Source organism: Tursiops truncatus, chromosome 9 (genome assembly GCF_011762595.2).
Source record: "Tursiops truncatus isolate mTurTru1 chromosome 9, mTurTru1.mat.Y, whole genome shotgun sequence".
NCBI lineage: Eukaryota > Metazoa > Chordata > Mammalia > Artiodactyla > Delphinidae > Tursiops > Tursiops truncatus.
The window spans coordinates 65,721,825-65,740,225 of NC_047042.1; the positions used below are offsets into that span (position 1 = coordinate 65,721,825).

General features: G+C 38.5%; 1 long non-coding RNA gene and 1 other non-coding gene across 2 annotated transcripts in view; both read left to right on the top strand.

Annotated features, from left to right (window-relative positions):
* Window positions 1-18,401, top strand: part of LOC109549305 (uncharacterized) — a 369,236-nt gene that overhangs the window by 37,038 nt on the left and 313,797 nt on the right. The gene's annotated exons all lie outside the window — the stretch shown is intronic.
* Window positions 14,017-14,146, top strand: LOC117313656 (small nucleolar RNA SNORA20). Its single transcript, XR_004528244.1, has one exon. It is a non-coding gene; the product is annotated as a small nucleolar RNA SNORA20 (small nucleolar RNA).

An 18,401-nucleotide genomic window follows, 5' to 3' on the forward strand; every position in this document is an offset into this window, starting at 1 on the left:
GTGTTCGTAAATATTTAAAACAAGACAAGTGGTTGGGTTGGTTGGATAACTTGGAGGGGATTTGGATCAATGAAACCAGAATTTAGTGGTTATATGGTTTGTGTTTCTTGTTAAATTCTGGAATGGTACTGGCATATGGAGCGGCATTAGATTAATTTCTTTTTTCACTCTCGTTTTCATGCAATTTCCCACATTATACCCTTTGCTATAAAACGTGCCATGTTCAATTAAGGTATGCTAGTATGTTGAAGTATTTTTCAACAACTCTGTTGAAATCTCATGAATGAGGTCAGTTCACAGGGTCAAACTAATACATGCTAAATGCTTGTATGTAATTTTTTAGCTTGAGACAGGCTCAGAGGCATTTATTTGACGAACTCCTGAGAATAATTGGTTCTCCAACAACCTAGACAGAATAGGCTTTTTGAGAATAAAATAGGTCCTCATTCATTCCTTTCCTGTAGCTCATTTAAAGTAGCATCTTATAACAATCCTAATTTTAAAGTTACTTCTATTCACCCAATGAAAGTAACTTGTTTCTTTTGATCCTTTTGGTTCCTGGGTCTTTAAATTGCTTAGCGCTATTCTCTCAAACTGTCACTGTTAATCACGCACATTTGTTTTGCCTTATGCTATTAGTAGGATCGAATTTACTAACTTCTTTGCATGATCCTGTTATACTGATACACTTAACATCTGCCATAAATGATTTATTAAGATTTGGTGAAAATTATATTTCAACATATTTAAGGAGCAAACTTCACTGAAAACACAAATGGTATACTCACATGTCAGTACTCTTCAAGTCTTTCTAATTATAATTAAGATATAATTTTATTTCCTTATTTTTGGAGACCCAAGCTCTCACAATTTATCTTTTCTTTTATGCAGCATTTCCCCCCTAAACACATTCAGAAAACTTTCATTTTGTCCAGATAAGCACAGGCTTTCGGTTGCAATTTCTTTTTCAGATCAAATACATGTTTCAGAGTATGGAAGATTTTATGATTTTCAAACTAATACAAAGGCCAAGGTTAGGAATTTAACCCAATAGATGGAGCACACACACACACACACACACACGGCATTTGATGCTCGTTTGTTTTTTTGTTTGTTTGTTTTTATATTGCTCACACCAAAATTTATTTTATTCAAATGCGTAAAATCACTTGGGTCACTGAAGCTGATGTGTAAGTCCAGGCTTTTATGTTAAAGCATTAGCCTAATAGATTAATATGTCTCCTCTGAATAAACAGCCCTCTTGAGACTGTTTCAGCCTGTGAGTTCAATAAATTTACCAACCCCACAAAAGCATTAGGCTTAAATAGAGTTCTCCTCTCTTGGGACATCAGCCTCACCAACACAAAATTAAACTTTGTAAGGGTCACCCATCGCATTTCCTTTCCCATGCTTCCCTTCCTTCCTTGTCCACGCTCTTACTTGTTTTGGGAGACTTTGTGACTAAGGAGACAAGTGTAACCTCATTCTGAGTGACCTCATTCTTACAATAAGGGTAGACTTTATATATTTTTGTGGGTAAAATGGTTAAAAGGAACATCTTCAGAACCACTATGGGGAGGTGGGTAATGGGGAAATGCCTTTTCAGCTGAAATTGGGTCAGTTGACCTGAATCCATTAAGTACTCAGTAAATATTAACTAATAATATTATTATTATTAAAATAAATTTGCAACAATTTTCCATTGCTAGGATATGGAGAGCACAAAACTGCCATAGCAAGGCAGAACACAGACAACACAAGACAGAGGCAGATAAGTAGAAAGCAACCCTATTTCAGTGTTAATAAATGAAATATCACAGGTTTAGTCTGAATATTTCTTTTTAAAGAGCACACTAAATCAATCATTCATTAAAAAATCCTTCAAGGAACTTCCCTGGTGGCGCCAGTGGTAGAGAGTCCGCCTGCCGATGCAGAGGACACGGGTTCGTGCCCCGGTCCGGGAAGATCCCACATGCCGCGCAGCAGCTGGGCCCATGAGCCATGGCCGCTGAGCCTGTGCGTCCGGAGCCTGTGCTCCGCAACGGGAGAGGCCACAACAGTGAGAGGCCCGCGTACCGAAAAAAAAAAAAAAAAAAAAAAAAAAAATCCTTCAATAAATGTTTGCTGCCCAAAGCATACTTTGAAAAATCATTAAAGAGAGACTGAGAATAATCTAGAATAGTTTTTTTTTTCTTTTGTTTTTTTTTAAGCAGTGTTTCAGTCTGGAGGTCCATGAGTGAAATTTTCCCCTCAATTTATTTTGCTTGACTGTCAGGATGGTTTTAAAAATGAGTTTGAAATGAAAATGAACTTATCAAAACATGTGGGATGCTGTGAAAGCAATGCTTAGAGCAAAATTTATAGCAGTGAATACTTATATTAGAAAAGAAGAAAAATTTAAAATCATTAATCTAAGTTTTCACCTCAGGAAACTGGAAAAGAAGACCAAATTAAACCTGAAATAAGCAGAAAAAAAAAAAAAGAGTTAAAGCATAAATAAATTTGAAAATGAGAAATCAATAGAGAAAATCAAACCAAAAGCTGGTTCTTAGAAAAGATGAATAAAATTGATAAGCCTCTAGCCAGTCTGTGAAAAAAAAGGACATGCATTACTAATACCAGAAATGAAAGAGGGGACATGACTACAGATCCCATGGAAATTAAAATGATAATAAAAAAGATAATAAAAATTACTATGAACAACTCTTCGCTCACAAATTTGATAATCTAGATTAAATGGACCAATTCCTTCCTTAAAAGACACAATCTGCTAAAACTTACACAAGAAGAAATAGATGATCTAAATAGGCCTACATCTATTAAAGAAATAAATCAATAATTAATAACCTTCCAAAACAGAAAGCACCAGGCCCAGATGGGTTAACTGGCAAATTCTACCAGACATTTAAGGAAGAAATTATACCAATTCTCTATAATCTCTTTCAGAAGACAGAAGCAGAGGGACTACTTCCTAGCTCATTATATGAAAGCAGAATAAGCAAACAAACAAACTGCAGAGCAGTATGTCTCGTGAACATAGATGCAATAATCCTTAACAAAATATTAGCAACTGAATCTAACAATGTACGCAAATAATTATACATGATGACAAATTGGGATTTATCCCATGTATGCAAGCCTGGTTCAATATTCAAAAATCAATGTAATCCATCACCTCAACAGACTAAAAACAAAAAATCACATGATCATATTAATAGATGCAAGAAAAGCATTTGACAAAATCCAACACCCATTCATGACAAAAAACACTCAGTAAACTACGAGTAAGGAGGAACTTTCTCCACTTGGTAAAGACTATCTACAAAAACCTTCAGCCAACATCATATTTAGTGGTGAGAAACTCATAGTTTTCCCACTAAGGTCAGGTACAAGGTAAGGAGGTCCCCTCTCACCACTCCTTTTCAACAGCATACTGGAAGTCCTGGCTACAACAATAAAGCAAGAAAGGTATACAGACTGGGAAGGAAGACGTTGTTCACAAATGGTATGACTGTCTAAGTAAAAAATCCAAAATAATTTGATATAAACCTAAAACTGATCTAAAAGAAAAAGTTTTCAAAAAGTAAGTACCTCCGTAATAGAAATATAATCTATCTTCCATGATAAAAAAATGAATTTGAACTACTTTACTCCAGTTTCTTACACACTCCACTACTCCCCAGTGTTTAGAAATTGGCAAGGTTTCTATCTTTATATACCTGTATGGGATTTGTAGCTGATTGAGTTATGCTCTCTGAGAATCAAGGGTACTTTAAGGGTACTTGTATCCTGTCATAGAGATGTATGAGAAAAGAATGATGCTAAGTACTAACAGAATGCTCTGCTAAATCAGGAAGAACTTTCCAGACCAAACCAAAGAGAGACCACTCCTTTAGCTATGGCTCAGTATTTCTGTTTTTGAGGAGGAACTAGAACTTGCTGCTCATTTTTCTCTGTGAAGCATACACAGATGCTTAGAAGTATTCATAAATTAACATTATTAGTAAACTTACTTAATTCTTACTTTTTCGTGTGAATCTAGTAGTTCTCAGTGAATCAATTTCTGGCCTTAAATAGGTGGCAGAATCCCACTTGTCATTACTATGAACGCATGTAACTGTCCTGAGTGGATCTTGCCTGAGGATTCCAGTGCCATTTCTGGTGTCCATTCTCACACTGATGGTAGACTTTCAATTATTCAGTTATTACCTTTCTGAGGAATCCTTTGGAAAGTGTATCAAAAATCTTAATACACTTATATTCTAGAATCTAGCAATTGTCCTTCTAGGAATTTGTCATGTGGAAATTATATATCTTGTACATTAAAACATTTTTTTCAGGGTGTCTAGTACCCTATTAGTGAAGACTGAAAAATCAGAAACAATCTAAGTGTCCCCAAATGAGTATTTGTTAAGTAAATTCTAGTTTGGTAATTTGGAATTCATTGCAGCCATTCAAAATCACTATTAGACTAGTTAGTAATATGGAGACAATATTTACAACTAAGTATTCTGTGAAAAAAGTACATCATAAAATAATGTGTATGTTATGGTCCCATTAGAGTCTTTATAAAAGGAAAAATAAAGCCACAGAATAAGTTTAGAAAAATGTCCCAAAATGTTAGCAGTCGTTCTCTGGAGGGTAGGAGTATGGTTGATTTTTGTTTCTTCTATGTTTTCTAAATTTTATTGTTTTGTAATGAGAGCAATGCTAAAAATATCTATTTGAAGAGGTATTCTAGTGCTCTGATGGTTAATTCTAGGCAGGTAGCACCCTTTGAAGACTACTCAACTAGTCTAGTTTCTGGCTATGCTCCCTGCCTGAGCCAGAGGTCTTGGGCATCAGATCTCTGGAGGGCCCTTTCAGTAACATGGCCTAATTCTCTGATTTTAAGACAATCATGATTTGTAGATCTCTTGTCATCTCAAGCAACTTTTCAATTGGAGAGGAATTGGGAGCTTTTCACTGTCAGAGCTAATGGTCCATACCGGTACTGCCACCCTGTAGAATAATTATGCTTTTAAGAGGAACATTCTCTGTTACCCTGTGATGGTTAAGCATGGGATTGTTCTCTTCATTTCAAGAGGAGTGGCTCTAATTTAATTCTTCTGAATGCAATTGCAGGGAATGGATATTTGTTCTCAGAAGGATCTTTTTAATAGAATCATTGCCTTGAAGAAGTGTTCCCTTGGAAACTGCTTGATGTCTGTCTGTGTAGCAGGAGTATTAGATTTTTAGAAGTTGGGTACATGTGTGTGTATGTGAATTCATATTGAAATGGCTAAAGATAAAATGAATAAAAGAAATGCATTAATATCCTAAAAATTCAAATTAAATTAAAACATATAACCATATTTTTCAGAATAGAGAGATAATGAAAAGAGGGAACATCCAATTATTGGATGTATTATTTCAAATGTTTACATGGTGGGAAAAATTCATATCTAAAATACACAACTCCCAAACTCACACTAGTTTTTAAATTCTTTCTTAGCCTCTATGCTCCGGGTTATATGAAGAAATTAATATATGTCACTACAAAGTTGCTTTCTTGGCCCATAATTCCTTGCATATATGGTGTTTTGGGGGTGTGGGAAGGTAAATTAATATAAAAACTATTAACATCTAGCCCTTTTATGGGTATTGTGAAAGAAGAAAAAGAAAGCTTACATTCATTAGATGGCATAGACAGATTGCATCAGACACACAAAACATCATTTCAATTAATGTGTTCAGACCACAATCTATAGGCGATGAATATTTGAGGGGATGTTGGGGAACATATTTGAGGGGATGTTGGGGAACATCTGCCTCATGGTCTTGAATGATCAGTGTGCACGCATGTCAAGGGATGGGCAACGTGGCTTGAGAAGATAAGAAATCAATTCTAGAGTATTTTCAGGCTGCCCAAATCCTACTCTACTCTAAAGCGTTGTATCAAAATTGAATGGAAGAGTAGGGGGTCCATTGGTTATGTGAATTTTGAAAAATTGCCAGATTCCTGCTTAAAAACCATGCTGCTTAGCTTTCTAAATTTATGAGTGAAAATGTCACAGAAGTTAAGTGGCATTACAAAAAATTGCCAAACTAGTTTTTTTTTTTAATGCTTTTTTTTTTTTTTTTTTTTTTTTTTTTTTGCGGGACACGGGCCTCTCACTGTTGTGGCCTCTCCCGTTGCGGAGCACAGGCTCCGGACGCACAGGCTCCTCGGCCATGGCTCACGTGCCCAGCCGCTACGCGGCATGTGGGATCTTCCCGGACCGGGGCACGAACCCGTGTCCCCTGCATCGGCAGGCAGACTCTCAACCACTGCGCCACCAGGGAAGCCCCCAAACTAGTTTTTGAGAAAACTGAGATTGATTACTCATCCAGTGGATGAAGTATCTTGACTTTTTAAATAAAAATTAAAAGGGAAGGGTTTTATTTTTAAAAAATAAAAGCCTCAATAGATTGAACAAATAGCTTTTCAAATTGCTTTACATTCTCTGCCCCATAACAACCCAATTCTTTACTTGTCACTTACCGATGGATTCAGTCCTCATGACTGCTGCTGACCCAACTCTGCATCGTATCTGCCCCTTTGGTAAAGAAATGAGCGACACTTGAGAAAATGATCTCTATAATATCAAGATGTAAACCTAATTGCAGGGGTTACAGCATGTGGGAATGAACAAAAGGAGACAAATACAGATAGGCTGTTGCTTCAAGAAGTTATAACTAAAGATGAAAGAGTGATAGTGTTAGTTGGATACTAAAGAAAGGATAAAACCCTTTATGAGATATGGCAAAATAAATCATGGATAAAGGGTTGTAGAAATCTTTCTACATGATATTGGTGCTGTATATGAAATTACCTTCAGGTTTTTGCCACAATAATTCTGCATAACAAAACCCCAAAATCTAGTGGCTTTCAACAACAAGCATATATTTCTTTCTAATGGGCTTGTAGGTCAGATTTGACTTGTGGGCTCTGCTGGGCTTGGCTGAGCTTGGGTACTATAGTGGAGCTGGCTCTAGATGAAGGCATGGAAAATTCACCTATGGTAACAGAAAGGAAGGTGGAATAAGTGTAGCTGCATGGGTGAAGGTGGTGGCAGTAGTTTCTAGAGCTGTTCTTCTCTCAGAGATATAGGAAGCAAAGCTGAGAGTGAAGGTGAGGAGGTGCTAGAGTTTTGAGGTGAAAGTAGAGGTAACTGAGTGGAGTAGAGATATGTAGTCCATTCACTGGAGTCCATTCACTGGACGGCACTAACGGTCTCTTTGAGATCAGTGATCATGACTTAAGGATACAGCAGATTGTTTTTCTCCAGCCACATTCAGCTTCATGGGTGCCAGGACAGAGCAGGTGGTGAGTTGGCTTTAAGTATGATTAGAGTTTTGCCATGCGAGACCTATGAGGTAAGAAGACGACAAGAGAGTTGAGGTTTTATGCAAGAGAGAAATAATGAACTGTGGATTCTAAACTATCAGTACATAAGGAGAATATTAAATATATGAATAGGATGTGGGGAAAAAGTGATAGGTCCTTGTTGGGAATGGGATATTAGAGGAAAGATCTGGAAGGACAAGAGATGGTTGTGGGAGAGTGGGATGCTTGATGTTGAACTTATGGGGGAATTGCTGTTACTGGTAATGAGAAGGTGACTGGGTTAGGTGGGAGACAAGATCATTGAAGATGAGCTCAAATGGATTAGAAGGATCATCAGGGGAATATTGAAATCACCAAGAATAATGACAAGTAGAGTGCTGGAATTGACAGTGAGTTAGAAGCTTAATTCTTCAAGGAGTGGGGAAGGACCCAGGTCTGTCTATAATTGCAACAAGGAGGGGTAGTGGGTTGATATTCTGAGGAGTTGAAGAGTAGCCATAGCTTGGGGGGAGAGCCAGGTCAAGTTCAGGATATTAGTCATACAAGGGATTTTGCTGGTGATTGATTTTTGGATACAAGGGATTTTGCTGGTGATTGATTTTGGGTTCCAGGGGGATTTGGGGATGGGTTGGAGATAAGTTCATAAAAGGGTAAGTACACAGCTATCTAATAAGAAGAGCCCAGGGATGAAGGCATTTCTAGGTAAGGAGAAGGGCTAGGCTTTATGAGGTGATCAACAAATCAGGAATAAAGGGATGTCTGAGTCACAAGGCAGATAGATGATGAGAGTTGGTGTAATGAAGGATGAGAGTTGATTTTTACTCATAGCACATTAATTTGCAGATCTTCCTCTTCATGTCAAGGATAGTATAGAATTGGAGGAAGAGTGGTTTTATCTGATGCTTGTAGGGCTCCAGGGCATGGAATTAGGGTGAAGTGGTGTGTGTGGCTGAGGTAGTATCTAATGTTAGAATCACCTGGCATAATCAGTTGACTAGGGCTTGGTTTTCAGGGTCTTTAGGTTTAGAACATGGGACTCTTTTTCTCTCATCATAATGAATTTTTTCCTGATTATGTCATAAAACCCATGGCTCAGTAGCCAGGTGTTTGATAGCTGAGTTTTTTTAAAAAAAACAACAAAAAGCAGGTATTGAGAACATGCATACAAGACAGAGTTATAGGACTAGTTTATCTAATTTAACTATCAGTCTATCCATTTCTTTATTTACTGTGTGGGAAGATGGTTGGGTGTGACACTGTTTGAACTCAAATTTCATAGAGGATAGAAAATGTGCCCAAACTATTTAATATGAAAAGAACAAATTCAGGCCATCTATCCCCTTCCTTCTGTTTCTGTAATCTGGTGAGTTGTCCAACTTTATTTTTAAGATTCTCTTCATAGGGTTTTTCATAAGATCCTGCAGAATAATAGGCTTGAAGAAGATTAATTTTACATACCTCATGGTGCAAAATCCTCTTTCCCCCAGTGGAAAGCTAGAAAAGATTGATGAGGTCATTTTGGCTGTTTCACAATAAAAATTCCCTTTATTTTTTTTAGCAATCGGGGCATAAATATACCTTATTTTTATAAGGTATGCTTTTACAGCTACTTTACTTTCACTGGGTAATTTTATGATAGAATTTAAACTTTTCACCAACTTTTATTTATGGTGTTAAAGTTTTACATTTTAGTACTTTGCTTAATTGGCTTCCAGAGAATGACGGACGGGCATGGCTTATATTAATCAGCTCTGAATCTCTGTGGCATATTTTCTTTTACCTTCTTTATTAATTTTATGCTTAGGGGCTGTCGGGAAATAGTATAAATCTTTTCAGGAATCCCACATTTTAGACAAACAAAGTGTGGAAAGATAATAAACCATAGCTCCTTGGCACTTGTGCCCCTCTACGTTGAGATTCTCGAATAATTATACCTCCACATGTTGAGAGCACCACTCTACTGTATTTAAAAATGAAATACATTTCAGTTCATCAACAGCATCCTTTAGTTTGGAGTCTTGGGGTAGAGGTTGTAAATACCTCATTCATTTGTTCCTTTGCTTTTCCTGAGGGAAACCACATCACATTTTGATTTCTTCTGGATATCAAATGGAGACAAAATGACCACTAGCAAGAGAATAGAACATAATTGTCTTAGTCCCTTTACGCTGCTATAACAAAATCCTGCAGACTGGGTAGATTATAAACAACAAAAATTTATTGCTTACAGTTCTGGAAACTGGAAGTTCAGTGTTAAGGTGCCAGTATCATCAGGCAAGCGCCCTCTTTTCAGTTGCAGACTTCTCATTGTACCTTCATGTGGTGGAAGGGGAGAGGTACCCCCTTCAAGGGTATACAGTTGACCCTTGAACAACATAGAGGTTGGTGGCACTGACCCTCTGCCCAGTTGAAACTCCAAGTATAACTTATAGTTGGTCCTTCTGTATCCATGATTCTTCATCCATGGATTCAATCAACTTTGGATCGTGTAGTACTGTGGTATTTACTATTGAGAAAAAATCCTTGTATAAGTGCACCCTAGCAGTTCAAACCTGTGATGTTCAAGGGTCAATTGTATATCCAAAGGAAACAAAATCATTTTCTTGAAGAGATATCTATACTCCCATGTTCACTGTAGCATTATTCACAATGGCCAAGGTGCAGAAACAACGTGTCTGTCGATGAAAGAATGAATAAAGGATATGTAGTATAAATATAGAATGGAGTATTATTCAGCCTTAAAAGAAGGAAATCTTGCCAGTTGCAACAACATGGATGAATCTGGAGGGAATTATGGTAAATGAAATAGCCAGATAGAGGAAGACATTATTTATATGTGGAATTTTTTAAAAAAAGAAAGTTGAACTCAGAGAAACAAAGAGTAGAATGGCAGCTGTCAGGAGACAGAGGTGAGGGAAAGAGAAAGAGGTTAGTAAAAGGGTATAAACTTTCAGTTAGAAGAGAAATAAGATCTGAGGATCTAATATATAATGGCGACTATAGTTGACAATACTGTATTGTATGATTGAAATTTGATAAGAGTGGAACTTAAGTGTTCTCACGAGAAAAAAAAGATAAATATGTGAGGTGATAGATTTAACTCATTGGTGGGGATCATTTTACAAGGTATATGTATCAAAGCATCATCTTTAAATGTATTACAGTTTTGTCAATTATACCTCAATAAAGTAGAAAAAAAAGTGAGAAATGTATTGATAGTGGTGATGATTGTACCACTATCATTCAACTCTGAATATACTAAAAGCCTCATTGTGCACTTTAAAAGGGTGAATTTTATGGCATGCAAAGTATATTTCAAGTAAAAAATTTACATACAAAAATGAAAAAAATGTTGATGTTTCCTTTATACGAGGCGTTGTTGGTGCTGGTGATTCATTAGTGAATGGAGAAATAGAGGGTGGTACTTAATTCTAATGTGAACAATTCTGGTGGACTTCATAGTTCAAAGAAGGATCACCAGGGGGTGGGGGTGGGGCTGGGGGAGATGAAAGAGACCTGAGCATGGAGCTGAGAAGAATGGTAAAAGGGTTTCTCTTGGGAGGAAATGATACTTTCTCTTCTGATACAGGAAAGAAAGGAAAGAAAAAAAGAAAGAGAGAGAGAGAGAGAGAGAGAGAAAGGAAGGAAAGAAGGAAGGAAGGAAGAAAGAGGAAGGAAGGAAGGAAGGAAGAAAGGAAGGAAGGAAGAAAGAGAAAGAAGAAAGAGAAAGAAGGAAAGAAAGGGAAAGAAAGGAAGGAAGAAAGAAAGAAAGGAAGAAAAGAAAGAAAGGGAAAAGAGAGAGGGAAGGAGGGAGGAAGGAAAGAAGGGAAAGGAAGGAAGGAAGAAAGAGAGAAAGGAAGGAAGGTTAGAAAAAGTAGGCTTAGATACTGCAAAATTTTGAGAAAGAACTCTGTGGTGTTTCTGTGTGGTGGTGTTATATCTGTAAAGAGAGATGAAATTTAATTCTTATATTGACTTTTTGTGCATATAGGAGAAAATATCAGTTTTATAGTCACAGTACTTCAGCACACTTCACCCAGGACAATAGTTTTCTAGAATCTAGGCATTTGGCAGTCCTGGTCGCAGGTGGGAATTTCTACCTCAGTAGCTGTCCTAGGACAAGTCTATCAGAGCAACTGACACACAATTTCCAGCCAGCTCTTTGGTCTTATTTTTAGGTTGTAAATTTTTCCAGAAACAAGCTCTGCATTTTCAAGTGCCCTGTGTCCATGCTTTTGATAATAGCTTAATAAATATTTGATTCATGATGTTTGTTAACAGCTACTTCATTTCCAGAAGAAGAATGAATGTGAGTTGCCAGGGTATGTATTCTACTTAGTACTTCAGTTAGTAGGGGGATATGGCAGAGTATCCTATCTTTTATTTATGCTTATAGGTATACAATGCAACTTAGTGATTAAGTGAGGGTTGCAAGTTGGAAGGGACTCTGCTGGGTGGAAATATCTTAAAAATCCACAAGAGGGAGATATATTGCTATTGAAGTAGAATGGTGCTAATGAAATACCAATTCCTAACTTTTCAGAGCAGAATATTTTACTGCATTTCCCCAGCTGAAAATAAGAAAAGGATAGGCTTTCTCAAGTTTGACTTTTCAGTTTTCTTTTGGGATGGGAGATTAGATTTAGGAATGCTCAGTTATTTGCAGAGTCTTGGAATGTGCATGATATGTCAAGGTTTATGATGCATCAACAGCTTCAATGAGCACATCTAAAGGCTTTAAGGATTTTTGTTTTTGATCTGATTGTGACTCTTTCAAGGACGGATTGCAAAGCTGTCTTTTCTCTGCTTCCTCTTTTCATTTCTTTGGCAGTGGGGAGTCCGTGCTGGCCAGATTGGGTCTTGTATTCTTACTGGGAAGTGCCCTCGCTAATCTCACTGTCTCCTTTGGGCAAGATGTCTCAGCAGGACGAATCATCTTGGTTTTCAGTGGCCTTTACCTACGAAGAGGCAGAGCTGAACTCTAAGCAACTATAGAAAAGGAACCTTTATTTTTTATTTTATTTTATTTTATTTTTGCGGTACGCGGGCCTCTCACTGTTGTGGCCTCTCCCGTTGCGGAGCACAGGCTCCGGACGCGCAGGCTCAGCGGCCATGGCTCACGGGCCCAGCCGCTCGGCGGCATGTGGGATCCTCCCGGACGGGGTACAAAGCCGTGTCCCCTGCATCGGCAGGCGGACTCTCAACCACTGCGCCACCAGGGAAGCCCCAGGAACCTTTATTTTAAATAGCATATATTTGTACTTTGAAATTCATACTCCTTGCCTGACCTCCTCATGTTTATGTGGTCAGCAGGGCAGAAACCCTTTATAATTTCAGAAGAAATGTTTGCAACATTATTACTAGATTACTTACAAGCTTTATTTGCTTTCTTTTCAGAAAAAAATATTTTTTTCTCTTCCGATACGAAGAAATGATATGTACTAATGATACCTTTAGTGTTTGCCTTTCCTGAAGGCTTCCTAATTCGTTTTTTTAGCAGCCATGGCTCAAGGGCCCAGCCGCTCCGCAGCATGTGGGATCCTCCCAGACCGGGGCATGAACCTGTGTCCCCTGCATCGGCAGGTGGACTCTCAACCACTGGGACACCAGGGAGGCCCAAGACTTCCTAATTCTTAAAACTATTTCTTCCTTGGTCTTCCCATTCCCTTTTATAGTGTCCTATTCTCAGTATTCTTTGAGTGATCAGTTCCTTCTTCCCACATCATTGCAGTCCAGGGTGACCTCTGTGGTCAGCCTCTCTTAGGAAGGCTGTGTTGTGTAAAGGCTAAGAGCACAGGCTGGAGACAGTCTGTTTTGGGTTCATATCCCAGCTCCAGCACTGACTAGCTGTGTGTGACTTTGTGCAAGTTGCTTCAGTTATCTAAGCCTTAGTCTTACAAACCACAAAATGGGGATAATGATTGGATTTATGTGAGGATGAGATCAGTTAATATATGTAAAGGGCTTAGAACAGGGTCCGGCAAATAGGAAGCACACTTTAAAGGTTGGCCATTACTATTGTTTTCATTATTAATCTCTTCCACCAGAGACTCTCCTTGCAGGAGCTCAGCTACACCATAAGTCTCATGTATTCCCTTTATATCTTTTCTGAGCTCTAGACACATTTCCTAGAGCTTTCTAGACATTTTCACATGGGCTGCCAACAGGGTACCTCAGACTCAACATATTTAGAACTGAACACATTATCTGTCAGTCTCCACTCCTGGTAACCTGCTTCTTTTTCTATTCCCTCTTTTAGCCAATGGCATCATTTCTTGTCTAGGAGCTGAAGCCAGGAAACAAAGAGTTATCCTTGCCTTCAATCCTTTACCTCAAACTCATTTGATTACCAAATTATGTCAATGCACCTATTCAAACTTCATTCACACTCAAGCCCTTTATTACTACAGGGACCTTGAACCCTCTTCTTGCCCTTACTTGTACCTCGTTCTTTCCACTTTGTCCAGAACAATATTTTACAAATGAAAATCTGATCCCATACCTCCTCAGATTAAAAAGTTCTGTATTTTTCATAGCTTTCAATTTTATATATAGTATGACACACAAGATCCTTCATGACCTGGCCCTTGCTTGCCTCACTGTGCTGACCTATTGCTTCTCTTTGCCACATAGAAAATGTTGTTCTCTTTCCCATTTATTTGCTGCTATAATCTTTCAGTGATACGAGCAGTTATACACATGGGATAAAATGATGTTGGGCCACTGTGAATTGAGCTGAAGTAACCATTTCATCTCTTCTCCATGGTCTAGACATTGCTTCCGTGTCTAAATGTCCTGTGTAAGCAGGATTTAATCGAGGCACTTAGAGTGAATTTCTACGTGGACTTATTAAAGCACTGATTTAAGAATTTCAGTATTTTTTAAGTAGCACTAAGGCTCATACCTCTGCCTCAGTCATCTTACGTGGGGCGAATGATTTCATGTGTGACCAGATGGCGTACTCTTTACATGATGCTCTTCGTGTGGTGAAGAGTTTTGGAGTCAAAATCTGTGATTCCGGGTGGAGGCACTGTAGAAGCAGCCCTTTCCATATACCTTGAAAACTACGCAACCAGCGTGGGCTCCTGGGAACAGCTTGCTATTGTGGAATTTACAAGATCTCTTCCTGTTATTCCTAATACTCTGGCAGTTAATGCTGCCCAAGACTCCACAGATCTGGTTGCAAAATTAAGAACTTTTCATCATGAGGCTCAGGTTAACCCAGAACACAAAAATCTAAAAAGGATTGGTCTTGACCTGGTCAATGGTAAACCCCGAGACAACAAACAGGCAGGGATGTTTGAACCAACCATAGTTAAAGTTAAGAGTTTGAAATTTGCAACTGAAGCTGCAATTACCTTTCTTCGAATTGATGATCTTATTAAATTACACTCAGAATGCAAAGACGATAAGCATGGAGGTTATGAAGATGCTGTTCACTCTGGAGCCCTTGATGACCTGATTTCTTTTATTTACAACAATCTTAGATGCAATTTTCTTGTACCTCGAGTATTACACATTAAAGTGCAAATTAAGCGGTCAAAAAACAAAAAGAAAAGAAAATGTTCTTATTTTGAGTTGGGGACACAAAGGAGGAAACCTCATTATACGTGCAGCAGAGAGGGATTAGTATCTAAATACCTGTTTTAGTAGAGATCCTAGCATATAGTAGGTACTAAATACATGTTAATATTTGTATGAATAAAATCTGGGCTCTATATGAATGGGAGTGCTTTGTTGCTCACGGACTGTAAAACTGTCCTCAATGTGTTGATTGGAATCAGTATGTTCCACAGTATAATTAAAATGTGAGAAATGTTTCTTGCACATCAGTAATATAAACACTTTCAAATAATGTCTGAGGAAATGCAAGCTCAAATTTACAAATAGCCTTTTACATAAACAACACTCAGAGGTGCACTTTCCCCTTAATTCATGTATATAACTTCCATTAATGTTCCTTGCCTCGGTATTTAGCTTTTATTTTTATGTCTGTAGTATAAATCTGAGTCTTGACACTTTAATGGAAAGATCTTGGTTTGTGATGACATCATATCAAATGTAAAATAGAGATGGTTGCATTGTTTGGAAAACTTTCATCTGAGAATGTTTGTCTGTAATCCTGAAGAAAAATTATTTTAAGCCAGTGACACTCTGATTCTCAAGAGAGCCTCTTCCAGTTCATAGGTTTTACATGCTACCTTCACCCCTCCAAACTATATTTCCGCATGATTTATTGTGGGCAGCTATAGAGAAAATGGCTTGATATGGCCCAGTCCCAGTTAAAAGGCAAAGGGCTCAGGCTGGAGAGAAATGCAATAACTCATTATGGCTTCTATAGGAAGGGGCTGATATGTTGCTGGGATGGGGATGAGAAGGAACGGGTCGTGGGAAGGGACCAGATGTAGCTCATTCTGTTGTTGTTATTATTATTACTATTATTATTATTAGTGTAGTGTTTGGCATATAGTCAGTATTCGAGAAACCACTCTGGTGAGACTTTGTTCCACATCCTATAATGTAAACTTTTTTTTTTTTTTTTCGGTACGCGGGCCTCTCACTGCTGTGGCCTCTCCCGTTGCGGAGCACAGGCTCTGGACGCGCAGGCTCAGCGCCATGGCTCACGGGCCCACCGGCTCCTAGGCATGTGGGATCTTCCCGGACTGGGGCACGAACCCGTGTCCCCTGCATCGGCAGGCGGACTCTCAACCACTGCGCCACCAGGGAAGCCCTAATGTAAACTTTTTCATACCAACGTCGGGGCAAGTTAGAGGTTTGAATGTACCAGAGTTTCCTGGGTTTTCTTATGTTGTTCTGAGATCCTGAAAAATTGGAGGTAGGCATAAATCTTTGATTCTCCTCACAATTCTCTTTTAGGCATTCCTGACAGAAGGCGTGGCCATTGGGTCCTGCTTGTTATAAATGGAAGTCTGAAACCCAGTGGTCTCCCTGAGTTATCTTCACTCACTTCCCACCCCACCCACCCATAGTAGAGCAACTGCCCCGATGAATGATGTGAGGCTTTGACCTTCATGCTGAATTGTGACCATGACTTTTTTTTTTTTTTTTTTTTTGCTGTACGCGGGCCTCTCACTGTTGTGGCCTCTCCCGTTGCGGAGCACAGGCTCTGGACACGCAGGCTCAGTGGCCATGGCTCACGGGCCTAGCCGCTCCGCGGCATGTGGGATCTTCCCAGACCGGGGTACGAACCCGTGTACCCTGCATCGGCAGGCGGACTCTCAACCACTGCGCCACCAGGGAAGCCCGATGACCATGACTTTTTAATCTAGGACTTTGTTCACTGCATCAGACATAGGCTGAGAGTTTTTATCCCAGGGCAATACCACTTCTCCAAACGTGAATCTCAATGGCTACTTCAAGGATCATAGAATACTGAGCTGGAATCTAGGTCATTGTCCTTTTATTAGGGAGGAAGAAACAGGCTCACAGACATGAAGTTCCTTGCTCAAGATGGGTTTAGTGACAGAGCAAAGCTGAGAGCTCAGTTACCTGATTTCCAGCACAGACATTTCCTCCCTCACTCCATTCCCTGTTTTTCTCATTCTCTCTCTTTCTTGCATTCCTTCTTCCCTTCTCCCTTCTATTTTATTTCTGTTATATGAGAACACTTTCACAGCAGAGAAGACATAATTTGATATGTTACACAATTATTTGGTATAATTTTATATCATAAAAGTCCTAACAAACAATTCTTAAATGACCACAAGGTATTATTCAAAGGCATAAAAAGATGGAGTTTACTTTTTGGGGGTTTTATTCACTGTTAACTTTCTCTAAATCAGAGAATTGAGTCCTGTTTTGCTATCAGACTGCTCAGCCACTGATGTTGTTTTGTCCTCCTTTGTGGCTCATTTTTTATAGCTGATGCTCTTGTAAGGGCAACTCATTGTCTTGTTCTTAGTTCAGCCCGCTCTCTCGTGTCATTTAATATCACCGTGACACTTCTCTCGGTTGAAAATTATACATTAGCTGCATAATTATTTTTTCTTTTTATTTTAAAAATATTTCAAGCATACAAGAGTTAATAACAGAAACCCGTATTTTCCACTATCCAGATTTAGTACATATTAACATTTTGCCATAACTTTTTCAGATAGTTTTAATGAAATATAACATTGCAGATCCATTGGAAACCCCCTTAACCCCCAAATCTCCCCAGGGATAAGCATTGTTAATGTGTGCCCCCTTCTTTATATTATGTCTCCAAAAACAATGTGTTTTAAATAATTTACATAAATGGAATCATTGTGTATGTTCTTTTTTGCAACTTTCCTTATTTACTCAAAACTACTTTCTTTAGATATATTCATACTGATACAGTAATTCATTTTCATTGATCCTAGTATGTATGATATTATTTTATGAAAAACATCATAATTTATCTATCTCTTCCACTATTGATAGACATTACAGTTGCATTTAATTTTTTCTGTTATAAACAGTGCTGCAGTGAACATCTTTGTCTATATTTTTTAGTGGATTTATGTGAGAGATGCTGTAGGGTCCCCACCTAAGAGTGAAATTTGAGGTTTGTAACTTATATTTAATTTTGCTAAATGTGCTAATTATTCCCCAGAGTGGCTTTCCAGCTGACCCTCTTCCCAGCAGTGCATGAGAGTTCACATTTCCCTATGTCCTCTGTTGCAGCAACTTGAGTACTGTTCACCAGTGACTTCCAGCTCTCTGCCTTCTAGGCATGTGGAGGCCTTGCACTCTCCCATTCCCTTTGAAGTTAGGCATAGCCATGAGATCATTTTAGACAATGAAATGTGAGCAGAGTCTTAAGGGCGAGTGAGGCATTCATCACATTGTCTGGACTTTGCCTCAGTGAACTTTCATGATCCCTATGGTGAATTCTTCATTGTATTGGGTTACAGTGAGGATAACATGGAGTATAAAGCCTCCAGCTGACTGGACAGTAAACATTAACTATGAGTTATAAATAAATCATTGATGTTTTATATTAGAGCTTGGAAAACTATCCTGTTGGCCAAATCTGACCCACTGCCTG